Genomic DNA, 27297 nt, shown 5'->3' with positions numbered 1-27297 from the left:
CACAAAACACATCCCCCAGATGATAAGACACATATTCCAGGGCAGAACATGACTCATTTCTGTGTGGGCTGTGCCTCTAAAACCAGTAATCCCGCTGCGGATCAAGGTCAAAAGTTCTATCTCATTTACAGAAAGTCCTGGAATCCTTTCTTTTCCCTAAAAAACCTAGAAGAATTTCACTGGAAATTTTTTACAGTTTTATGTAACTGGTGCTTTGGGTGCTGGGGAAGCTGAGTGTGACGCCCACGGGGGGTGACAGCACCCCCTTCCCATCACCACCTCGTGGGTGGGTGCTCACCAAAGCAGATGTGAAGCTCTTAACAGAGCTGTTATTGCTTACTGCAGCATCTTTTTTTTTTTTTTTTTTTTTTCCAGGGAAATAGGTTTTGGCATTGAGTTAAAGCCAGTTTCTTCAAAACATAGAACATCCTTTGCAAAAAAACAGTGTTACTGGAATTTTTCTGCTTTAAGGCAGATTGGCTTTGAGCTCGGCAGAGAGGTGAGGGAGAAACACCAGGGTCAGGGTTCAGCCAAGAAAAACACCCAGAAGCTCAGGACATAAAATGATGCATCAGAGCTCCAGAACTAGAAAATCACACCAGAAACCTGCAAAGAACTTTTGCAAAGTCCTTTTACTGATGATCTGATCAATCTCTTCTCTGGGTTCCCCAAGGATTCTTACAAATAACATTTTAAACCTTTGTTACGCTATGGAAACTTCTCCGGACAGTGAAAATAACTCAGGTGCATTTTTAGGTGATCCTTTCACTTTTGTCCCCCCAAATCCATTTTCTCATGTCTGTTATTGTTCAAAGCATGGGATTCTGCATAAAAACATCCTGTGCAGCTGCTCATTACCATCACAGTATTTTACTTATTTGTAGGACAGTCTCAGCCCGTCAGGGAGCTGATGTCTTGATGGCTGGTGATTGGGTTGGTGTCTGCCAAGCCCCAGCTGCCTCTGGACCTGAAACTCGAGTCCTCCCCCAAGAATCAACACTATTTACTTATGAAACATGCAAAGGTTAAATTATCCTGCAGAGGGAGACTCTTGTGTCATGAATGGGACAGGAATCTGCAAAGGCAGTTTCTGGTCAGCCTGATGAACAGGAGTTACATAAAACAGAGGAAACAAGCAGATTTTTTAAAGCAGAGTTTAAAATCAGAACACCAAAACTTTGTCTCATGGCAGCCAAACCAGATCTGAAATAACTAACCAGCTTGGCTTTGCCTGGCATCTCCATTACATATCCAATACAAGTCCTTAAATCTACCTTTAAAAACACTTTCTGGTTGGAGAACGCCAGCAGCTGAGAAGTGATGAGGTTTCTCCCTGTGAACCTGCATCTTTCCAGCCCCAGCTCCCCCCTGGGCTGAGCTGCCCTCTCCCACTCCCACCACATCCCAAACCCACCACAAGTTCTTCTGCACAGCACCTCTGAAACAGCCTCAGAATATTGGGATTAAGGAAAAGTGGTACTAACGGACTGAACTTTTTTTCTCTCTGTGCAGGCACCAGTTGACAGCAAACACGACAGGGCCCTGGAGATGCTGGGAGGGCTGGAGCCCCTCTGCTGGGAGGGGGGGCTGAGAGAGTTGGGGGGTTCAGCCTGGAGAAGAGAAGGCTCCGGGGAGACCTTCCAGCTCCTTCCAGTCCCTCAAGAAGGGGGGCTCCAGGAGAGATGGGGAGGGACTCTGGATGAGGGAGGGGAGCCCTAGGAGGAGGGGGAAGGGTTGGACCCTGAAAGAGGGGAGATGGAGCTGAGATGTGGGGAAGAACTTGTTTGGTGGGAGGGTGGTGAGAGCCTGGCCCAGGTTGGCCAGAGAAGCTGTGGCTGCCCCATCCCTGGAGGGGTTCAAGGGCAGGTTGGAGGGGGCTTGGAGCAACCTGGTCTGGTGGGAGGTGTCCCTGCCCAGGGCAGGGGGTGGAATGAGGTAGGCTTTAAGGTCCCTTCCAACACAAACCGTGCTTGTAACTCTATGATTTGTGAACTTCTTGGCATTTAGTGTAGACTCTGCAAACACTGCAAACTCTGCTTTGTTCTTCTATGACTCTCCCCACAGTGTCCTGCCTCCTCCTGACACATGTTCTGGCCCCACCATGTCCACTGTGGGACCTATGGGAAAACCTTCCTTGCTCTTACCATCGCTGCGTGGGGGTGACCGAGTCTCCTGCCTCATCTCATCGCTCCCAGAGCCTCTGCTCCCCGGTATCTTCAGGCAAACAGCAGGTTGATCTACTGCACTGGCAGCAAAAGAGCCAACCATGCCCTAGCATCTCCTCCCCTTCCAACCTGGACGGACTAGACACGCCTGAGATGTTTTACCCAGTGTTTGCAGTTAAATAATTCAAGGAGCACCATATCAATGCACTTATTCGTTATTTGCACGTATTCGTTATTACCTCCTTTAAATAGAGATGTTCTTCCAAACCTACTACCCTTTATCTTCTGTGATTCTCAGCAGTCCATTTCATTTCTTTCAAAAATAGCAGCTCAGAAACAGAGTTCTGCAAACTTAGGGTGAAACCGAGATAATTCTTTAAATATTTGCTGACCTGTGGATTTTTCCAAAAAAAGAGCAGAGCTTTTTATCTGGCAAACTGCCTGAAATAATGGGGATAGGTGCTACCTGAATTTTCATGAGTAATTAGCATAATTAACTTCCCTGCTCTACTCCTCTGCCTCTTCCACCCCTCTAGAGAGTTGACGTGGAGTTTATTCACTGGGAGAACCCATCAGATTTTCTGCTCTGCCATCGGGTATGACAAAGGTGCCAGGTCCCTGCCAGCCTACACACCCTCAGCTTCTCCATTTGATAAACTCTGTTGCCTTGAGATGCTCTAAGATACCATGGGAAATCTGTCTGCAGGTAAAACATGGATTAGTCCCTAAATCTGAAATACTTTAAATGTGAAATCAGTAGAATATTCAAAATTAATAGCAAACCTGTTTCCTGTTCTGCTTCTACAAGATTTTAAATGTAATTTGCTCTGCAGCCGATCTTATTTCAATTTCAATCTGAGTGGATTTCAACCTCAATACCTGCCAATCCATCCCAGCTGGGCAAGTGACCACTCCCACAGGGGTTTCCTGGCCCCTGACCTTCACCATAACCACCTGCAATGACCATAATCCATATTTACCTCCCGCCACAAGAGTGGCCTTTTTCCATGGACAAGAACAGAGGAAGTGTTAACATCGCAACTGCTCTAAATTCATTTGTTGTTTTGATTTATATGAAAATATTCCCATGCCTTTTCACAGATACATCTTCATAATAAAATGAGCAGAACAGCATACTGTAAAACTAAGAATTATTAGTTATTAATTAATTATTTCATGGAAGCACGTAATATTTTCTCTTTGAAGACTCAGAAACAATATCACACAATATTATTGGTTCTGATAGTCTCAGTTTCATTTTTAGAGAATAACTCCCAGCTTAATCATTTTATTTGAAATATTTAAAAGGTGCTGGCTGCTGCACTAGATATTTATTAACTCCTGAAGATTTACGATCTAGGAACACTGACTTCCAAAAATTATGAAGAAGAATTTGCATATGCAGAAAAGTAAGTTAGCAATTCACAGCATGGTTTTTGTCTTTATTATTTTGCACTTTGCTTAAGGGAGAGGGGTCTTTGAAAATTCAAGACCCAACTCTGCTCACTTCATAGGAATAGATAAGTCAGTTCTATCTCCTGATGGTGAAAGCCAGCCCAGGTGGCAATTTTTTCCCCCTGCCTTTTTTGCCACACATCACTGAAACACGAAGTAAAGGAATAATAAGCAACATAAGTTCTGAGACCATGGCGAGGCAGAGGATCATGCTTAGAGAATGAGAAATAATGTGAAAATCCCATGTTACTTTCCAAATTTTCGATATCACAACACATTATTGAAGGATTATAGCATCCAGAAATATATAACTGAATTAAAACAGCCATGATACTAATTAACTGCATTTATTTCCATTTCAGAACAGTTACATTAGTCTTTATTTTTAATGCTAAAATGAGACAAAAGGTTTCTTCACTGACGCAATAAGCTCTGACAAAAAAATGAGGGCTTACAACGGGAGACTATTAGAGTAACGCGCTCTCAGGATGCACTAATGAGTGTCGGATGGCTGTTATACTCAACAGCCACATAAATGCCATAATTTGATAATGAATACAGCACGGTGACAACGAGGAGCCCGCACCAGCTGCGGCACATCACAGGAAAGAGAGAGCTGGGCTTGAGGGCAGCAGACATCGCCTGTGCCGGGGGTGGAGAGCAGCCCCCACCAGCTTCCACTAGGGGAAACCAAGGAATCGCCACACCAAACCCAAATATCCACCCAATGTTTTGAGCTCCCAGCCCAGGAAAGGGATCTGGGGCCACCAGGTGGCACCACAGAAGGTCCACAGGAGATAGAGGTGCAGATGTGCTCCCAAGCGCATGGACCTCCTTGATGTAAACTTGCTCTGATGGCATTTCTATACTGGTCTCCATAATCACAGAGTCACAGAATGGTTTGGGTTGGAAAGGACATTAGAGACCATCCAGTCCCACCCCCTGCCCTGAGCAGGGACATCTCCCACCAGACCAGGTTGCTCAAAGCCCCCTCCAACCTGGCCTTGAACACTTCAAGGGAATGCAATGCTTTAGAAGACTAAACCCGAAAGCGGGTGTGAAAGGGAGAAAGGGCAAACACTATTTACCAGTCATTGAAAATATGTCATAAGATAAAAATGTAGGAAACCCCCCCTAGATCTGTGCTCTGTTGTGTGATTCTCCAGGAGAATCCAGAGACCCCCCTGTCTGCAGCTTGACGGGGGTAGGAGATGCCCTTCTGCAGGCAGGAGGTTGTCCTGGCTTCCTCGGCTGCCTCAGGACTTTCTCCCAACACCACACCCTCCCTCGTGCTGCCAGGTTGGCCACCGGGACCAGGCAGTGTGGTGACCCTGCTGACCACCCCATCTCCTCCTAATGCTGGGAAATATGCCAACGTTTGCCTGAGAATCAACGCAAGGGTGAGGTTGTCTCTATGAGCTTAGCTGTTAAGTATAAAATGCATCAAACACAGTGAGAACAAAATGTCTACAAAGGGGTGGGTGCTCCTGCTCCGCAGCGGAGCTGTGATAACTTCACCTCTCCCTTCTCCAGGCAGAGGAGGACACAGGCTGCAGCCGCCCGGGCTCCAGGGATTTCTTAAGAAATATTCAGGTTTTATATTTTCACATGTTCTTCCTGAATAGGCCTTTTTTCACTAAAAAGGCTGAATGAAAAAACATTCTTTCCAAGTGAAAACAAGTTGGATTTTAGGATTTCCTTATGATAACATCTGCTCTGCGAGTAGGTAGGAGACACAAGGCGGGAGATAATTGCGTGCTGTGTCATGTCCTTTATTGGATCAGTATTGACCCGGGACTCGTCTCTGAGAAGGTAATACCAATCCCGCCACGCAATTCTCTCCAGGTTGGTTTAAGTAAAATAATAGAGTTAATGACAGAAGCAAAGCTACCCAGAGAGGTGTAATTCATCATGGAGTGTTTCATGCCATTATCTTAAAAACATACAGTGTAGTAATCACTTGAAGTAGTGATAACACATAATTGTATGCTTCTCATAAATTATAGGTGAATGGGAGTTTCAGCTAATGAGTGCCAAATAGCAGCTCGGGAACTGGAGTGATTACAGAAGATGTGGTGATGAATGCATTTATTATTGGGGTATTACAAATCTTTTTATAGCGGAGATGGCAAGTTTATAAATAAATAACCAGCCACAGAGGTACCTGAGCGACTAACCACGACAACTAAGTTATGAGCCTGCAGCTTAACCAGCCTCTTTATGCAAAAACATTTGAAAGCTTGGTGGAAACAAAATGAAGCAAAACAAAGAAAATAGAAGTCCCACCCAAATACCTGCATCCGTGGGTACCCACACACTCTTCTTGCTACCACTTGCAAAAGACACACTGTGGAGTATTCACAACAGGAAAACAGACTTTGGCATTGCTTCTCAAGGAAAACCATCCTCCCCATGCAAAATAATTAAAAGCAACAACACTGCTTTATGGTACAAATAAGGTGCTGCCCAAAGTGAAGAGGTTTTTCTGTGTCAATGGTTGGGATGAAGAGCAGGGAGCAGGGTTGGCTGTGCGAAACCCAGCAAAACCCCATCCAGAACTGCAGATTTGTTTCTCTTCTTCCTCTGTAACACTCACTGTCAGAAAATGTTTTGATTTGACAACAGAAAAAAAAAAAAAAAGCCAGGTTGGACGGGACTTTGATCAACCTGATCTGGTGGGAGGTGCCCAGGGCAGGCGGTGGGGCTGGATGGTCTTGAAAGTCCCTTCCAACCCAAACCATCCTACAGTTCTAAGAAAAAATAGCAATATCCCTTTGGGGCTTCTCCCTCCTCTCTGGAACAGGAGGACTGATGACAGAGGAGCGAAGAGTGGAGCTCCATGAGCTCCATTTCTGGGGGCTCACCTCCTCCCACAACCCCCCAGCACAAGCCAGTAAACGCTGAGGACGAAGACACAGATAGAGAAAGATCAAACCTTCACTCACTGGTGTGAATAAGCTATTTTCGGTGATTCCAACAGAGGCCAACTGGATCCAGCCCCCTGGTCCCCGGGGAGAAGTATTTCAAGAGCACCGTATTTCTGCCAGTGAGGTCACTGCTTAGAGCCTCGTACATATATAACTTGGGTTTCTTTTGATTTGCTTCATTTCTGCCAGTGAGGTCACTGCTTAGAGCCCCGTACATATAACTTGGGTTTCTTTTGATTTGCTTTTTTTTGCACACTGAAGACAGAACCTACTGCTAGCATTTCAGAGAAAGAAAATGCATGTAAAAAAAACACAAAAAAACAAACAGGCAGAAACCAAACAAAAATGAACAAAACCGTCGATGTGATTTAAGAGCCCAAAGCTGATCAGCCCTGCCTCGGTCCGCAACCGGTGCGGTGGGTGAGTATTTCTCTGTTTGGAAGAATCTGAGTACTCCCTTGCTCTTTTAAATGAAGTGAATATGTTAAAACATATATATATATAAAAAAAAAAAACGAATGAAAATATTCTGGCGTTCTGGAATGTATTTTGGCGTTTTTACAAATAACACATTTCCTGGCAGCGATTTCCCTGGAGCCCGGCAGCGCGTGCCCAGCCACTGGGGCTTTTTTCCTCACCATGAAAATAAGCCAAAAGGCAAAGCAAGAGAAGCCTCCGATTGCTCTGAAGTTTCTGACATGAGCTTAGACCCAGGTTTGGTTCCTGCTCCAAAGGCAGAACCATCTATGACCGAGGTCTCTGCTCCTGGCCAGGCAGAGCAGGGATGACACGGAGGTGTCCCGTGTTTCAGGTCAGTATATAATACTCGTAGGAAAGTGCAGCTGGCAGATAAGGCCATTTCAACAACTCCATTTTTGTCAAAATACTTGAGAACTTAGCTTCATCCCTCTGCAGAAGGAAAATAAAATTTAAAAATCTCAAAGGCTTTCATGAGATAGAATTTTCCACCCAAACTAATAACTAAATAACTCAATTCGTATGAGTTCTACTAGGGCTGATACATGATTTCATCTGTGCTTATGTCCTAGAACATTTAGTTTGCTGATGTATTACTGTTTGGAACATTAGTAATATTTTTTTTTTTAAAAAAGGTAAATTTAGTTGTGCTGCAGTCCTTTGCTGTAACGAATCTTTCACAAGAAATAAGAGTGATCTCTTTATTTAAAAGAGGACGAAAATGTTATAGATGGAGCTGTGCTGCTGATGGAAAAACACGAGCTCGGGGCACAGATGTCTCTGGCTGCAGCTGCCAGCAAGAGACAGGTTTTTGGATGAACTTAGAGCCACTTGCTCCATAGTACCACTACTAACACAGTATCAATAATATCATTAAACATGTCCATGTGGGGAGATCTTGGTGTAGAGCAGTATCTCTGGGCCATCCCACCATGGCAGTGAGAGCCCACCTGGGAGGGGGCAGGGAGGTTCGACCCATCCATCCCTGCCATAATATCTCCTGAGACTGTTCATGTGGTGATGTGACAGCAAGAAAACAAGCTTAATCTTGGGAGAAGACCTTACAGCTCAGGAACCCCTTCTGCTTATTGATTGGACAGGCCATAAAATCCACCCAGTCCCCAGCAGAACATTCCAGGATCAAGATCTGCCCATCTCCAGGGAAATGCAAAGGGGATGCTCCGTGGTGGCTCTCAGCTGTACCATGCACTGGGTGGAAACCCTCACGTCTTATCCCATGTATTGATTTCTTAAGTATTTTCTAATAGCATCTAATGGAGTAGTTTTAGAGAACCACCCCAAAGCCTCCTGGGTCTGGCAGATCCCTCTTGGTGGTCCTGGTCTCTCTGCTCATGCTCTAGTACCAATGGTTTCGAGAGAAAAAGCCAGATAAAGGACATCACTACAGTGGCATTCCAAAGAAATTCATTAATTCATATATCATTTTATATATTTGGAATTTTCATCAATTGAGGGATATTTCCCAGATCCAATCCCTTCCATATTACTTCCATATAAGATTTAAATAAGTCTCGCCCTGCATTATAGTGGAAAAAAATCAAAGTGTTTGGCTTTAGGACAGCAGATTACAACAAAAAGGTTTTGAAGTCACTGGAAGATAATAAACCTGACCAAGCTCTTGGTTCACATGGTACTTAATTTTCTAGCTTTTATAGAAGAAAACCATGTATAATCTAAAAGAGAGTCTGCCCATGCTTCACTTAGTGGTGCAGAATGTAAGGACAATCCTGGGTGCTTTAATTATCTCAGCAACAGCAGCATTTTCTGCACCTTTGGGCTGAGATACGCTGCTGTAGCACCTGCAGGGTGCCATGTCTGCCCAACGTGGACAGCAACACAAGACAGACAGCCATGTGAAGTTCTCCACCATCACAACAAAAATAAGACAACAAGAACTGGCCTATGTGTGTCTTCTAAGGCAGACCAAGTTTAAGACACGAATGGGTTATTATAAGTCTGAGAGGCTGCCTTAAATATATTATACATCTTCAAATGTTGTGCTTGGGCTTGTTATTTTTTGTCCCTGGACTGCTAATAGGATGAACGTTTTTTTCTGAGCACCTCAGAAGCCTATTCTCATTTCTCATGCTGCATTTCCACTTGACTCACTCATTGTGAAAAGAAATTTTACCGGAGGAATTCAGCTTTTTACAGAAGGCAGCCAAGGAAGTCGATTACTGAGCGAAACCACCATCTCCACTCCACTGCTGCTCTTTATCTCCTCGCAGCAGACACTCGGGCGCTCGCCTCCCTAATCCAGTCTGCAGAACACGGCCCGCCACCATTAAGCGCAGTTACTGGGGGATAATCACAGCTATTGATTCCAACATGCTGATTTTTCGGCTGAAATCTCCCGCTGCCTCCCCCGATATTGCGGGGCCGGTCCTGGAGCGCATTCTCCCGGCAACCAGCGCCTGGCCGGGGTTTTGTCTGCTCCTAATTGTTGCTGTGGGTTCTTATCGATGACATTTAAACCATCACGTGGAAGGCACTTGGCGTTTCGAGGAGCTTTGGGGAAAGCGGCACGAAGCTCGACCCACCTCCTCCTGGACGCTTCCCTGGCCCCGCTCCCTCAACGGGGGTGGCCGTCAATAATCACATTGCCCTGGCTGTATTCAAATCCCCCTCATTTCAATGCCATTTCCAGCAGGTAATTTCAGCAGATGTGAACGATGATTACTTATCAAGATGCAGTTGTTCACCTGGGCTGCTCTAAAAGCCAAAACCCCGACGCAGAGTAGAGCGGGCATCATCGCATCGGCACCACCTGGAGCTCCTGCCCGAGGGAAAACCAGGCTTACAGCCCTCTGCTGCTGGAAGGGAAGTGACAAAAAGGTGTAAATCTTTCTTCCTGTCTTCCCAGGCTCCAGTTGTTGTCAGCAAGGACAGGATTTGGTCCTCTACAACTACCTTTGTCCTCTACAACTACCTGAAAGGAGGTTGTAGAGAGGTGGGGGTTGGCCTCTTCTCCCAAGGGAATAATGACAGGACCAGAGGAAATGGTCTGAAGATGGGGCAGGGGAGGTTTAGATTAGATATTGGGAAGAATGACTTTACTGAGAGGGTGGTCAGGCACTGGAACAGCCTGCCCAGGGAGGTGGTGGAGTCACCATCCCTGGAGGTATTTAAGAAATGTGTAGACATGGCTCTTCAGGGCATGCTCTAGTGCCCAAGATTGTTGGTTTATGTCTGTTTGTGGTTTTTTTGTTTTTTATTTTGTGGTTGGACTCAATGATCTCAAAGGTCCCTTCCAACCATGAAGATTCTGTGATTCTGTGATTTCACCCCAGACCTACAACAACCTTGCCTTTGGGGAGAGCCCATTCATCACCTGAACACGGCACTGCCTGTTGTGGGGAATCAGGTCCTTGGGTTGACACCTGTCTCGCACCACAACCCCCAAACAGCTTAAATAGGGATGTTGTAAGTTGTTTCATAGAACCGTAGAACAGCCCAGGTTGGAAGGAGGGACCTTGAAAGATCAACTGCTCCAACCTTTCATGTAAAAAATGAGAAGTTTCAGTTTTCATTTAATTTCAGAGAAATTAAATGCAGAAAAATGCACTAAAAATGGCATTTCTCAGCACATGTTGCTTTCTGAAGAAACAAGCGATCATGCACACAGAGGAAAGATGAACGTCCTATCCAGACATTCACTGACTACCTGTATGCAACTATTTTTATAATTACTGGGAAGTCCATTTGTGCCATCTGAGTCTCTTCAGAGGTGACTTCAGCTCGCACAACTCCTCTAAAGCAGTTTGATACAGCCTGAGGAGATTGGCACAACCTGTGTGTAACGAGGAACTGCTCTTGAGTAGTTTCCTTCAGCACATCACCTATAAACAAGCTGTTTAATAGTAACAACCAGTGGGAATTCCTTTTTTCTTTTCCCTTTATGTTTCCCCTTTGAAAAAATACCTTCTTATTCATGTTCAAAATATGTTGCCTCTTCATTTTACTTGTAAAAGAGGTGGAAAGAGAGAATCACATCATTTGAAAGTTAACAATTTCACATCTCCAGTGTCACAGAACAAATAGGCTTTTATAAAACGGATCAATTATTGATAAGCTCTGCAGGAGGTATATTAAGGTGCTGAGGGTATTAACAGGTGAGGTAATCACTCTGGAAAGCATACAATGCATATTAAAATTCGTATTTAGATAGGATAGATGTGAACCTTCCTCCGTGTGTTTTTAGATGAAGTGATGTCTTATGATGCAGTTAATAGAATTTAACAAGTTAAATAACTGTTGGCCGGAGAATGGATGAGAACACATTTGTTTGACAAACAGCAGCTAAAGGAATAGTATTGAAAGTGCAGTGACTGCAAATTGATTACATTGGGCAGGTACCCCCCCCCACAAGTTCAGTCTGTTCCCCGTGAGGGGCGTTTGGGATGGATGAAGAAGATGCTGAAGGTCCTGGAGAGAGGAGGAGGAGGGTGGAGGGGGTGAAAGTCACCCCCTCCACCCCCTGTCAAGGGGGGACACCTGGGTCCTCATGGGCGACGGCAGCGTTTGCATTCACTGGTACCAGGAGGTGCTTGGATTGCACAGAGAAAATCCACACTGACTAATTGGACTGAATTAGCTGAAAACCCACTGTCTCCTGCCCTCCTCCACTGCAATCCACACAGCCTTACACAAAACAGAATAGAATGATCCACTATACAACCACTGTAGGGTACCCATGTCATATACACGTACATCTACCTACGTACATAAGTATATACACATTTTTATGTGTATATAAACTATAGATGTATATGCATACATATACATATGTGTATATACATTCTCTAGGTGTATATATAAAATGATAACTACTTTGGTAGGTATGTCACTGTGTTCTGTACAGCCATCAGTACCTAATCATTATATAGAAGCCTGTAAGATTCACGCACCTTTTCAGGAAGGTGTTTAAAGTGAGGTTAAAGTCAGGTACGGCCAAAGCACAAACTTTATAGCAAGTATATTGTTATAGATAAATATATATAAACATATATATAAAAAATATATATACAAACAGATATATTAAAGGTTAATACATTGTGGCGGATGGAGAGGCAGCTGGAACAGCCCCCCCGAGGTGATGGGGGGGGTGAGCCATGGGGTGCCTCCCAGGCTGTGGGTGCAGCACCTGCAGGACCCCCAGGTTCTGCTCTGGAAAGAACCATCCAGCAAGATCATCTTGCTTAATAATTCATCCCACACATACAACCACATCTATATACCAGGGTTTACGTAAATTAATGGCAAAAATACATTTCCCTCTCTGATTCCCTGAGCTGGGCGAGGGTTGGTCAGCAAGCACAGCTCTCTAAGCTCTGAGCACCACCAGGAGGGTTTGCTGAAGGCAGAGGGGTACACCCCCGCAGAGCATAAAGACTGGCCACCTTTCTCTTTAATAACATGTAACTGGAAAGAATTCAGCCTGACTCCATGAGGTATGTTGAATTCAGAGTGCTGGGAAAGAGAAGAAGTCAAACAAACCCCAAACCCAATTGTGTTTTGGGCAGAAATAATTGAAACTACAGGTGGAACCTCCCCATGGCATTTGCCAAGAGTGGCTTCATTAAGAAACAACTGCATTTCCTATAACCACTAATCCACCTGTCCCATGCCCTCCCAGACACACACTTGAAGCGCCGTTTGCTGGAGAGCTCGGAGAGGCTTCAGCTCTCACCCACTCTGAGCCATTTGCAGATTTCTGGGTTTGGGGCTGGGGTTTTTTGCTGGTTCCATTGAGGCAGCAGCCCCAGGTGGTCACACGGAGCACCGGGACACTGAGGAACCTTGGGTGGACATGGGAGAAGCACCAACGTTATTCCCACATCACAAGAAATCCCTGGGGAGACCCCCATCAGCTAAAGGTTTTGCTTTGGCAAGTACTGAATGAGAATGAAGACTTCACCCTCTTATAAGCAATATATTATAAGCAAACCTATTTCTATATATGAGCTGGGGTCAAAGACCTAACTCAAGCAATGGCATAAAAAAAAAAACAAGGAGAAAAGGCAGCTCCCTGCAAGGAATAACACATCTGCCCCTGCCCTCCTGGTGCTGGTAGTGCTGCTGCTCAGCGCCAGGAATCAATAGCTGTTTTCAAGCAACTCTTCCAAAACCAGGTGGAACTCGGCCTCGGAGGTGAGAGCTGGGCTGGTTGGGAGGCGGCTGCTCTGCATCTTCTCAGTACTTAAAAACAACCCAAACATTTGAGCTGCCCCATAAATAGCATGAATCAGAACCAGGTTATTAATCTTTGAGAGCCCACGTACAAGCAGGATTAGTCAGCTTGTCCCTCATAAGCAATATCTGCAACCCCAGAATAAAAAACATTCCCCTAAAAGCACACACACAGAGGCATTAACCTCTTTTCCACACCTTAAAGCCCCGTCCTCATCACAAAATTTTAAAATGCAGTTTCTTTTTTAAGACAACTAGGCAAACATCATTAATTTAGCCCGATTTATAACATAGGGGAGATAATTAACTGAAATTTACTGGCTTACTAAGAAAGAAGGTATCAGCACAAAAGGAGAGGTCTGCATTGCCACCCCAGCACCACAGAGCGTCGGGGCACCCCAGGGAGATTTAAACTGGGATGGGGGCTGTACCAGGCACGGCACCACACAAGCCCCTGGGGAAAAACAGCTTTTTGCTGAAAAAGGGTGAATTTCCCAGCTCCCACAGCCAACCAGCCAGCACTGCCCAAGACGGCGACTCAAGATCTGCCATGCTCATCTTGAACTCGTACAGGACTGAAGCTACGGACAGTCATATCCTGAACTCTGTACTTTTTTTTTTTTAGCCTAAAAGGATAAGAAAAGCATCGAGAAAACAGACAAAGTCCACCTGTTATTATCAGACACAAAAATTATTTAACTATGCAGATGCCATTCTAGGATGGTGGTCTGCTGATCAATTGGTGTCTTTCATATACCAAAATCTTAATTTCATTGTCATTATACAGAGGTACCTGCAATGAGATTGGCACTTTTTCATTAATAAATAAAAGCATTATTACTATATAAAATCTGATTAACCAAAAGAGAGCACTATCCTGCAAATTTCAGAGCTTGCTTGACTTCTTCAGGCAAAAATCTAAGTCAGTCCCATTTCCCCAAAGCCCCTGGCTGAGTTACAGGGAGGAGCCCGTAGGAAAATTCATGAATTAGAGGCAGAGACCCAACAGACAGAAGGCAGAGGGGCAGAAGCATGTTCCAGGGACCCCATTATTTGGAGGGGATACCTGAAGTTGGGGAGCAGTGGTGAGGCTCAGAGGGGAGGCTCAGTCCAGCCCAGAGACCACGCCGGGGAGGATTAACCCTCCCTTCCCACCCCCCGCTGTAAGGACCCGGGTGAGAAACGCTCCAAATCTGCACACAGGGTGGATGGGGGGGAAGGGTGGGTGTTGACGGGACGCTGACACATGCTGACAATAAATCCACACATATTGTGGGGATAAAATCAATGGGCCTGGCGACAGAGATTTACGTTATCAATTTCAAGGGGTGGCATCACTTGCAAAAGGAGTGGAGAAATGGATCCTCAGAGTTTTTACCAGTAAGCATCTTTAACCTTTGTTGGTTTTGTTGGTAGAAGACAGAGAATTTACCGACATAATTGCACATAAATTACATATTTGCAGACCGTTGTAAAAAAAAATGACCCAGCTTTTAACTGTTACACATTCTCAGCTCGAATTAACTCCACCGAAAGGCTTGTGTTTATATGCAGGGAAGAAATTTGACTTAATTATTTCCAATATTTTTAATAGAAATTCTGTTTGTGTGTATAAAAGTGTGCTTATGGCTACCCATGTGCTGGCGGATAATGGAGGGCTGACTTCATGCACCACCACAGATGCCTGATTGCATATTTATCTATAATGGACATTTCAGTGAAATGACCCAATAATTTTGCTGCCCAGACTCATTGCAATATCGCATGGTAATTGCCAGAGTGAGCTGAAAATAGATCTTAAAATAGGATGTAGGTGGTTAGCCCCAGGGGAAGAGAGGGATGAAGGATTCGGTCTGTGATGCTGCCTATGTTCAAAAAAGAGAAGCGGCAGCTGAGCGAGAGAGACAAGTGGGAGCAGATGGAGGGAAGAAAAGCTGTAGCTACACGGGGAGCTCCATCTCCATGTCCATCTGACGAGTGCCGGCCGCTGTCATGAAGGCTGAGCAGCAGCACCCGGGTGTGAGCACCGGGGAACGGAGGTTTGGGGAACCCCAGGAGGGGCTGCAGGGGGGGCTGATGTGAAAAATAATAGGAACATACTGCTCTGAGAGAGGGTGTCAGGAGGAGCAGAGACTGAAATTGCTAAAGCTGGAGAATCCTTTATGAAGGACATGGAGCTGTTGGAGTGGGGCCAGAAGACGCCACGGAGATGCTGGGAGGGCTGGAGCCCCTCTGCTGGGAGGGGGGCTGAGAGAGTTGGGGGGTTCAGCCTGGAGAAGAGAAGGCTCCGGGGAGACCTTCCAGCCCCTTCTAGTCCCTCAAGGGGCTCCAGGAAAGCTGGGGAGGGACTCTGGATGAGGGAGGGGAGCCCTAGGAGGAGGGGGAAGGGTTGGACCCTGAAAGAGGGGAGATGGAGCTGAGCTGTGGGGAAGAACTTGTTTGGTGGGAGGGTGGTGAGAGCCTGGCCCAGGTTGGCCAGAGAAGCTGTGGCTGCCCCATCCCTGGAGGGGTTCAAGGGCAGGTTGGAGGGGGCTTGGAGCAACCTGGTGTGGTGGGAGGTGTCCCTGCCCAGGGAAGAGACTGGATGGTTCTTTAAGGTCCCTTCCAACCCAAACCACTCTGTGATTCTATGATCCCACAACCACCAGTCCCCACACCAGCAGGGCTGACTCTGGGCTCTGGGACACGGCGGCTACAAACTCCCGGAGTATTTGTAACAGCAATATTTATAATTTTTTTTTTTTATGGAAAAGTGTTTTTTCTTGTTGAGAGCAACAAATAAAACATAAATCCTGCCCTTCTACAACCTCTTCATAGCACTTGTTGATCTGGTCTCCCGTCCCATTTGACACCAGTTCCATTATTGCCGCTACTGGTATCTGCACTGGGGCCGCTCCTCAGGACCCAGCTCTGCTGCAGCAGCTGCTGAACCAGTGTGACAAAGAACCCACCAAACTACCACAAAAATCAGCTGAAGCGTTCACACTCCAAGTATTTCTTCACTAATTTTCTCTACAATTTCTGAAGTAGCCTTGTCTTAATTGTGCTCGTATTTGTTGTCCGGAAATTTAATTTCTTATAGTTCTTTAGTCATGTGTCAACATGTCTAAAATTCCTGTAATATTTATTCTCCTTCTCTGGATAACCTTGTCAATCTTAATTACGGCTTAGGGCAGGCAAACAAAATTGAATGCGTTGCTCCAGATGAGATGTACCATTGTTCAATATGCTGCTGTAATATATTCCACACTTTTAATGCACCAAAGCATTTTAACTGCTGTTGCACACTGTGCAGACAGTCATTTGAGCTCCCGACCACATTTATTTATTTAGATTTCAACCTATAAAACATAAAATAATACATTTCCGAGACTCCAGGTGCCCTTGACAAATAATTAAAAATGCAATTCAACAAATTCTGAAATAGCAGCAACACATCAAAACTTTTCCCTGCGTAAAACCGTACAAATGTCAAACTTCTTTACCTGAACTGTCACAAAAGTTTATTTCCTCCTGTCACCCATTTCCACTAAAATAACAGTATTTCCCTGCCTTCCTCACAAATTAAAAGCCCTTTCAAGCCAGAGGGAGTAACAGATTCTCCATTTCCAGGAGTTTTCTGGAGAGAATTCCACTAGTTCTCAATTTTAACTGCTTTTGCAAGCAATCCCATTCAGTTGCCTCAGCCACTCTGGCCGATTGGCAGCTCCTTGGCTGAGACCCACACAGCTTCCCACACCAGCTCCCCAAAATTGCTCTAAAAAGGGAAGAAACGCTGCCTTTCCTGGCCCTCAAAACTTACAGGGTGGAGCATTCTTTCCTAAATTCCTTCTGCTGTAGATGACCACGTTATGCATCGTACTAAAGCTGCCCTTCTCACTGCAACTGGAGTTGAAGCTCCATGAGGATTTCAAAGTGACTCTTCCGAGCAAGAACTTCCCAAGGACTATAAAAACCCAAGTGATCCTTCATCAACAACATTGAGTGAGCAGTGAAAAGAAATCACTGGGGTAATGCATTACAGTTATTAAACAGTAGGTAGCTCCATCAAAAGATGATCCAGCATCGTCTTTTAACAGAAAAAAAAAAAGCATAAAGCAGATAGAATGGAAGAAAAAGGGAAGGGAAGGGAAGAAAAAGGGAAGGGAAGGGAAGGGAAGGGAAGGGAAGGGAAGGGAAGGGATCCAAATAGAAAAGAGAAAATATCAACAGAGAACCCATTTCCAAACATATGGTCGTATTTTTATAGCACTTAACTATTATCTACATTTTAACTGTTCTTTCTTTAAGGACATTTAGAATTCATAATTATTATTCAAATTACGTGCTCCAGAAGTGCCACATGAGCCTACCAAGGATCCTCATCTTAATCTCCTCTAGAAGAGACCAGCTTTGCTTTGGTCCTTCGTACAGCCAATTAAATGAACATCTGTGTGCCATGTGGAGGCACTTCCTTCTCATTCCTGCACCAGCCCTGCGTTTAGTGATGGAGCTGGCAGTTCCCACAGCACTGCCCAGCTTGCCAGGTCCACTCTCATCACCTACTTTTGGAAGTCTCACTAAGGACGTAACAAATCTTGCTTTTAAGTACCAAACTCAGAGCTCCTTGAGAGAAATATGCCAGCTACTGAGTGCATCCCTTAGAAAGAAGGAATTAATCAGACTTCAGACATTCAAGTTGCTTCAGGAATTCAAAATCCCTGTTGTGGAGTCTTCACAGAGAATAAGGTAGCACATACTGGGAAATATTTAAGATTTTCCAAAGTGCTTAGAATTTGCAGCAAATATTTTACAGCTGCAAACAAATTTTATAGAGATTAATCAAGGGAATTACTGAAATATCTCAGAGAGGCTTCTGTATTAACAAGATCCATCCAGGAGGTGACGGAGTGTCTAGAGAGGTAAAATGCTGAAAAAGTTTCTATTACTTTAAAGACTTGATTCCTAAGGGAATGGTTCTCTATAAATCATATTTCCATAATGTAGACGGGAAAGTGTGGCTCGAGCACTTTCATCTAATTTTCATAAAGTGTCTCGAATGAGCAAGAAGTACCCATCCCTGAATATAGATATTTCAGAAAAATTAAGAGAAAAATTATGTCTTAGTTCAAGCTTCCCTGAGGCAGCTTCAAGTGGAGAAATACGGACTTATTTAGCAAATTATGAAGGTTGAATTTTATATATATTGAGATACTAGTAATTATTAAGGATTTGCTCAGAGGCCAGGCTCTTATTCCCCTTATAAATTCCAGGAAATGAATGGAGAAAAAAGGGGCATGTTTTACCAACAATTAACCTCTTCCCATACGGATGAAAAACAAATGAATTATTGTCCATGCAAATTCCTAGCTTCTGTCATAAAGCCTTTTGTTAACATAAATTGGGAAAATCAACAGCACTGAAGTTAGTCGTCAATTTTCTACCGACTTCCACTAGTGGGTCTCTGCTCTCATCCACTGCTAGAAATCTTGTAAAGAACTTCCAGAGAATCACAGAGATTGAGGTTGTCAGAGACCTCCAGAGCTTGTCTGGTCGAGTTCTCTGGAGTAGGTGGCCCAGGACTGTGTCCAGTTGAGTTCTGGATATCTCCAAGAATGGAGACTCCACCACCTCCCCGGTGGTACTTGGTCACCCTCACACTGAGAAGTGTTTCAGTGTCCAGAGGGACCCTCCTGTGCCTGTGTTTTGTTAGAATGGACTTCCTAAATTTTATTAAATGATATTTAGAAATGAAACCTGAACTTCTATCCTCACTAAATTACAAGAAAGCTACCAGAGAAAATAGAAAACTATATGACTATTAATAATACAGAAAGGGAAGAAATCCTTTTTTTTTATAGTGTTTTGACCCAACTTAAGCTTAAAGATGAAAACACATCTTCTTTTGAAAACATCAAAACATTTTTTCAAGGAACAGAAACGATGGATAAAGTTTTCGAATTCCAAAGAAAAGGAAGTCAGTATAATTATGTCTGTGGGCAGCAAGCTAGTGCTTAGGAAAATAGAAATTCATGAGATACAATTTACTACAATTTGCCAAATAAAACCAGGATGAAGAACTTTCCAAAGGCTTTTAAGAGCTAAGAGGTTCATGAGGCTGTGAAATTCATGAGGAATTTGCATTAGTATCAATTCAGGGGTTTGTTTACTACTGGCTTTTTTCCTCTGGCATGAAAAAGAACGTTTTTGAAAACAGAGTCCTGAAGTTAGAAAATTGCTTAAGAAATGCTGCTTAGAGGCAAAACAAGTCCCTCTAAATATTAATTTTAAAGCTATTTAATATTTCAAAATTATGTGAAATCATCTCATTCTCACTACTACATTTCATTAAGGTACCTAATTGCACATAGTTTGGTTTAGAGACTGTTGAGCTGCATGGGGCCAAGTGAATGCTTAAGCCCCTGCTTGAACTGGATAATAACACTTGCAACAAGAATTTGTCTCTTCTTTCCCGAATTGAGAAGGCAGCTTTTGGGCAACCAGGAAAACTGAGTTTATTTGTTGTGAACTAATTGCCAACAAATTCAGTCGCTTGCTCCTCCCAGGCACTCTGACATGCAAAAAGGGTGAATTTCACAACTCCCAAAGGCACAGCCTGAGAAAGGGGTGGGTGCTGCCTGAGGAACCCACCAGCAGCTCCCAGTCCCGGTCTGGTTTTGTTTGGCAAAAAAATCACTTTTGAATTATTTTAGCCAGTAGTTTCCAAGCTGTCAGTATTATCCTGTTGATAATACCAATAATCCTTTGGACTATTGATAGTCTGAGGTCCAGATGTGCTCTGTCTCTGTAAGAGCCAATACTCCTGCTTGCAAAATAGGAAAAGTACAAATTTTAATTCTCTGAAGCAAAGAAGTAGCTACTATCAGCTTTAGCTATGGGTTAATTAATTTACTAATTTAATTTACCAGGCTTTTAGCAACCTGGTCTAGTGGGAGGTGTCCCTGCCTATGGCATCGGGGTCGGAACTGGATGGTCTTTAAGGTCCCTTCCAACTCTAATCCTTCTGTTCTTCTATGATTTTCTCCTGTGTGAACTAGCAGAGGGTTAATAGCCACAATTTCCAGAGAACACATACCAGGGAAGTTTGAACTGAAGGTGATGTATATGAGTGCTCCCGCATTAGCCAAAAATGATGCTTGCAGAACGGTGGGGTTTTTTCATAATAAACACGCCCCTTTTCAAGCAAGACAAGAAATCGCATCATGTTCCCACGGTGCTCCCAGACCAAACTCATAAACATAGATTTGCTCACTCTTTTCCTGATTTCTTAAAACCCTATCAGTTTTTTGAGGCTGACAGGACTGGCTTTACAACACAGCAGCTGTTCTGCTCTGCCTAGTGCAATATTGATTTTTACAACAAGCTCTGTAAATATCAATATTTTTGTACTTCAAGCAGACGAGAAGCAGCAGAGTGAAATGTACCCTGCCAACCAAACACGCCGGGTCAGGCTGCAGAGAGCCAAGACAAGTTTAATGAGAAAGTAAAACAGACAGGAAGAAAAAGAGCTTGGAAACAGAAAATAAGCTGCGGAGGAAGAGATGAGAGCTCAAGTGAAATAGAGGAAAGGTGGGCAGAGAAACCGCAACCACTTTTTGGGAGCAACATCAAGCCTGAAAGAGAAATAAGTGGGAGAAGAGAGAAGACAGCCCTGGGGACGGCAGGGACAGCCACCAGGACTGGAGAAGCAGGCTCTGAGGTTTTCTCATTTTCTGATTATTTTAGCTAAATCCTGCTTGCCTATGACAAAGTGAATACGTTGGTCTCATTAAGCAATGTTTTGTGATTTTGTTAGATTTTCCAATCCTACACAATTGAAGAAACTGAATTTGTGTGTTATTTATTTCATGGTTGCCTTTTATTCCAAGGGACATGAAGTCATCATCTTCCTAAAGGTGGCCCAGCTGTGGGCTTCAGTGGGAGTTAACTGGCCCATGGCTCACTCCAGAAGTGAACATGGAACAGGGTGGTGTTGGACAGGAGCTGGAGCCTGTGGTGGGCTCACCCTGTTCCACAACGGAAAGAGTTGGCCAAGCACTTTGCAGGGAGGTTGGAGAGGTCCCAGGACCTTCTGGGAAGGTGCTGCTCCATGCCCACCCCACAGCACCTACAGCCCAGAGGTTTGCCATCCCCTGCATGGATGGTGTCTCTCTGTGCTCAGAGACCATGGAATGGGAAGAGAGCACAGAAAGAGCCCTGCTGCCACATTTACTGGTGAGAAGCCAAGTGGACAAGGCAAATTGCAAGATCCGTGAATATTTTTAGGGTTTTTTTTCTCACGTTACTGTTTATCTGTAGTTTCAGTAATTCCTTTACATCATGGATATACCAGAAAGCAACAGACAAAACTGCATTTTTATTATTATTTTCTGAAGCCAAACATGAGCAAAATTAGCAAATATTGTACAGCTGAGTGGAGGGAGGTACGAAGCACAACATACTCCCTGTGTGCTTTTAATTTGGTTTATGTTTTTAGGTAGGTTGCTCATTAAAATGCTCATGAACTAGTAATTCAGATGGAAAGAGCTGTGGAATGCCAAATTCTGAAGGTTTCCTGTAATTTTTATTAAGCTACAGAATTAAACAGATCTCTGAAGGACTCCTCTTTCTATAGAGAAACCAAGTCAAAAAACATAACAAAACCCACCCGCTGCCAGCCCTACCGACTTACAGAGACTCAGCTTTTACAGCTGGTAGGAACTAAAGTGCCAGAAATGGAATTAAGTTGGCTTTGAGGTTTTTGGTATTCTTTTTCCCCAGCTTAAAATTGGCCTCCTGTTACCTGTATGATGACACAGAGTTAATTTAAATGAAGAACTAATATTTTTTCAGTTATGCATGAAAGTATTCTTATGTATTCTTGGCAAAATAGTCCATGTCAAAGTGCTCCAAGACCACTCTTTCCAGCATTCCCTCACCTAAATGCTAAACTTATGTCTCTCCATTTTCTTTCAGAATATTTTATGTGCCAAATATTATGTGACTTAAGAGCTCTCAAATAAAAATACAACACTCCTCCAATGTGAACTGAGAAAAACTCTTTTTTTTAAGAAGAAAACATATTTCAACCAGTATGCCATTCTTATATCTACCATTAATTATGCCATTTATTACTTTAAACCTTTTTCCACCTACCTCACACATATTTGAAATAAAATATTCAAACACATTCTGTGTCTATAAAAGGGTAAATTCAGCTGTGAAACAGAACAGATTTTCATTTTCCTAATGCTTTTTGGCACTTGCTGCTGTCCAGTTATATTAGTCTGTAAAAGAGTTTCCAGCTATATCAGCCCCTAAGTATTTGCGAAACCAAATGTGAATTTATAATTCTGAGTAAATAAGTCCTACATATAGAGTCCCTCAAGAACTAAGAATACGTAATAGAAACAGTTTATACAATTTAAATGCCTATAATCATAACACTGTGCCCAAAAACGTGATATATGTTCCATCAGGAAAAGATTAGCTTTTTAGGTAAATTCTTGACAAGACGTAACCTTAATAGCTTGTGTTTTTTCTGCGCTACATATGATTTTGACAGAGAAAAATAGAGGACATTTCAGACACATTATGCGTTTTGACATTAAGTAACTAGCAATTAGCTAAAGTACATAATTGCATCTTAATGCAGCAAAATGAGAAAATAACAAAAAAAGACTGGGGAAAAGTGTTATAAAACTGGGCGTTTGATGATAGGCAAAACAAAAAACCAAACCAAAACAAAATCTGGGTGGGGTAAAAAAAAACAACAACCCAGAGACACTGTAATCACTCACACCGGGCTGAAAATGAAGGTAGACAAGATTTCCCCAAACCTGCGTTCCTTGTTCAGCCAGAATTCCTGCCATGTGCTTACGGATGGGCTCACTAAATACAGGGAACACACAGCGCTGACACCACCCATCCCAGGCAGAAAATTACTCAGCTAAGAAAAAATAACATCATTTCCAGCCACTCTTCTTTGTACTCAGCTTGTTCTGGGAATTTTTCCTGCACGCTTTGTTATCACCCGTTTCCACAGCAAGGAGAGAAGTTCAGGAAAGCAAATTGGAGTGAATAGCAGCAGCGCAGCTTGCACCGGGTGCCACGAAGACCTTACAAACTCAGGTAAAATATATCGAGGCAGTGAGGGAAGTCAAGTTCTGCATTTGCTTGCAAGCAAGGTAAAAAATGCAAAGTTCACCTGGTTTAGAAAAGGATTCTAAAGGGTTTAGAAAAGCGTGTAAGTTGCCACATCTTGTGTGCCCAGCAAAGGACACAGCACCCATCGCTGACCAACATGAGAAACACCTCAATTGGCTGATACACTCATCCCTAGGGATGAGGATAAGAATAACTATGGAAATATTTATTTAAGATTAGCCTCTAATTACAGAATTGCATGAGCTGCAGGTGGCAGAAGTCTGCTTTTCATGTTAATCAAGAGACTGCACTCTTTTCTCTGACATCTGGGTTTGCTCAAAGTCATCAATAACCCTGTCACTTTGAAAGACACTCTTCTGCAACCCGTCCCACTCCTTCACTCCTGGGCTGCTCCTGCTCATCCTCCAGCCTGAGCACAGACAAGGTCATCGTACCCACCCTTCAGCAGTGAACGCCAAGTCAGTTCTGGCCAGAGAGCCTTTGGAGATCCCAGACTCTCTTGAAAGGGGTGTAGGATGGAAGGGATCTCACAGACCAGCTTCACACTTCACAGCTTTTCCCCTACGACTTAATTAATTTACTAATTTTATTTACTGGGCTTTGAGTAACCTGGTCTGGTGGGAGGTGTCCCTGCCCAGGGCAGGGAGTTTGAAACAAGATGATCTTTAAGGTGCCTTCCAACCCAAACCTTTCTGTGATTCTATGATGTTATGAATTTAGTGAGGGCTATTGGGGTTGAGTGAATGGTTGGGATTTACTGAGAAGTGTGACATACACGAATGCAACTTCGCTTTATGGCTTCTCCCCTCCTCTCCCCACGAGCAGAACAGGGGCACAAGGATTTGCCCACAGCTGGGGTGACACAAGAAATGGGTATTTGAAGTGCGAACACAGACCGGCCATTCCTTCCATGTAGTTCATTTAAATGCACACCTCTCAATTCTTATGGTCTCTCCTCAAATCTCACACATTAGCGCAAAAGCACTAATTGTGGTGGGGGACATACGTGTGTACGTGAGTCAAAGGCAGTGGGGCAGTCCTGTTCAGGCATATGATTCTCAAAATTAATAGCTAAGCAATTTTTCAATGAACACTCAAGACTTTAAGAACCTGTACACTAAAATAAATTATAGCAATCAATTTTATTTTAAATAAAATGCTGAGCAATTGAAGTGACTTCTCATCACTAGAGCACTCATAGTTCTTCACTCAATCTTAGGATCAAATCTTCCTTTTGACCTGAATATTGTGACATAAAATAACACCTCTCAGCATGGCGTGCCATAAAACTACAAAAAACATTTTAAGCTCTAAAATATACACTCCAGAAAAAAGTGTATAATCACAGGTACATTTTATTAGTAACGCAAGCAAGATATTTTTATAGTGAGTTTCTAACGAACAGATTTTCAGGTAATTTTCCCTAGATCGCTAGGAATTGCACATAATGATGCCAAACCTGATCTTCTGGAAAGTTTCCAGAGTCGTACTGCACTCCATCACGGCGATTGCTACACTCAGCACCGCATTTATTGTCACACGAAATGCTTCAGGGCTATTAGGAAACATCTGAATGTCGCTAAGTTGCTAAATCTGACAATTACAGACCTGTCCCCCATCACTTCTCACATAAAATCTGACCACATCGACCTCATTGCTTTAAAAGGACTTTGATGTCTTGGAAGGTGAATTCGGATTTCGGTGCGCATTAGCATATTAGCATAATTAAATTGGTTCTGGCTTTAGGGTGGCCAATCAGACTGTGCAAATGTGGTTGCTCACGGAGCTGTTGAAGTAATTTGCCACTTGAGAGTTATAGTAAAACAATTCAACCCTGCTTTGCTACAGAAGGAATTAAGTCAGAAACAGGAAATCTATTGATCTTCCAGCAAACACTCGAGCGTTTGAGAAGACACTTCTCCACTTACAGGAGCTGCAGCAGCGACCACCACACACCACAGGGTTCCTCTGAGTTGCCCATTTCTATAAGTATGGTTGGATTTGTGGACTTCATCACATGAACAGGAATTAAGGAAGTGAAGCTGAGCCCAGAAGTGCAGGCAGCAGCTTGTACTCATGATCCCACACGACACCACCAGTAAGGTGATACCACACTTTTGTAAACAATTCTCTAATTAGAGAGTTTGGAATAGTTGAATTGCAGTCCCATTTTAAATATGGAGAGAGGCTTTCCTTAGCTGACCTTAACAATATAGACCCTTTTTCAGATTTTCCTTTTGAATATCTGGCTTCTGGAGCAAGGTACTGGTGTGCCACCTTGGACGAAAGCCAAACAGCTTTGCTCTGCTTTGGAAAATATAAAATATTTGCAGCAATGCACAGAAATAACTAGCCAAAAATTATGGAAAGGCACAGAATCAGAGACCCAAAGGTCTTGAGGAGGAGTTGGGTGGTGGACAGTAACAAGGAATGAATTTGAGCAATAATAACGTTTAAAACAGGAAGGTGATTCTTTGTGATAGTCTGAAGGTAGTGCAGCAACCCCAAAACAACAAAGAGTTTGACTGTGTTTTTACCAAGCAGCGGCTGGAAGAGCAGAGCACCTGCTCTCTTCCTGAAGGGTTTAGTCTAAAAACTGTCACCGATTTAGTTATTACTCTATAACAGAGCAAATATGCAACAGCACAGGATGCACTGCTTTCTCCTGTAATCATGCCTTTTACTGAACATCCCTCAGCCCACTTTCATATTCAAATCAGACGAACATTAGGCACAGTAATAAAATAATATTTGCAGAGCTTGAAAGAGCCTTCGTCCTTTAACAAAGAGAAAATTAGCAGGCTGTGAAAAGGTAAACAATATTTTAAAACATCAGGCATGAAAGACAGAGAAATGTCTTGTTGGGAAGAAGTAAGGGTCAGTATTTCCCAGAAGGGGCTGTGATTTTTAGAGCAGCCGGGGGTGACCCCAGCACCGCCCACGGACAACGAGCGACAGGCACCGGCACATCCAGCAGCACCACCCATCACTGGAACATCCTCCCAACTGCAGCAACAGCCACAGCTTCCTCCGCTCTGTTACTGCTCCCCTGGTGGCATCTGTGGTGACAGAGCCACATTTTTCCTACATTTGTTCCTATATTTCACCAGATAATTTTATTCCTATACTCTATTACATGACACCAACAAGACAAGCCAGCCAATGAATTTGCATGGCATTATTGCCCTTCTCAGTGGCGGATGAAGTCAATCAGACTCATCCAATGCCATCAACTCAAAACAAAGTAAAAGAAAAAGAAGTTCTCGCCACCGTAATTGTAACTTACTACTTTCATTAGGAACCGTACAATGTTAGCCCTTTTATGCCTCAAAATCCACTTCCTTTTACAGACACTATCATATGTTCACAGCTATAAATATAAGAAACAAAGACTCCGTATTTTGGGCATATGGAATTTTGACATTTAGAATTCTGATCTCTTTTTACTTTTTAGTTTTATGAATTTCTTTCTGCAAAAATAGATCCCTCAGCTCCAAGTATCTAACTGCAAAGAAGAAGGAAGAGGGTTAGCTAACAAAATTAGCCTAAAATTTTACAGGCATAACACTGCTGAATGGCCAACATAACTAAGAAACAGATGTTTATCCATTTTGAGGAGAACACAGAGCGAGCACAAGGCAGTTGGTGATATACAACAAATAAATGTACTCGGTTGCTACTGCAACCACTTATTTGCTATCAAACATCTTATTGCAGGACAAGCAAACACATTAACCCGTTTAATAGCATTTTCAATAGTCCAACATTGGAGAATTTGCCAACATTAACACAAATCAAAATTACTTGTTATTCACTATTGATTACAACTCAATAATAAAAGATTAGACCACGTTTGAGATCACTCCTTCATGGTCTGGGGATGCCTGTAGGTGCATATTATTCTTTCCTGAAAGGTT

General features: G+C 43.4%; 1 protein-coding gene across 1 annotated transcript in view; it reads right to left on the bottom strand.

The window, feature by feature from the left end:
* The window catches only part of NEGR1 (neuronal growth regulator 1), a 298752-nt gene that overhangs the window by 155203 nt on the left and 116252 nt on the right, over positions 1 to 27297 (bottom strand). The window lies entirely within an intron of this gene.

The sequence above is a fragment of the Calidris pugnax genome, unplaced genomic scaffold (genome assembly GCF_001431845.1).
Source record: "Calidris pugnax isolate Ruff unplaced genomic scaffold, ASM143184v1 scaffold29, whole genome shotgun sequence".
Taxonomy (NCBI): Eukaryota; Metazoa; Chordata; class Aves; order Charadriiformes; family Scolopacidae; genus Calidris; species Calidris pugnax.
The sequence above is the reverse complement of the archived record's forward strand: the minus strand, read 5'-3'. Positions and strand labels throughout refer to the sequence as shown.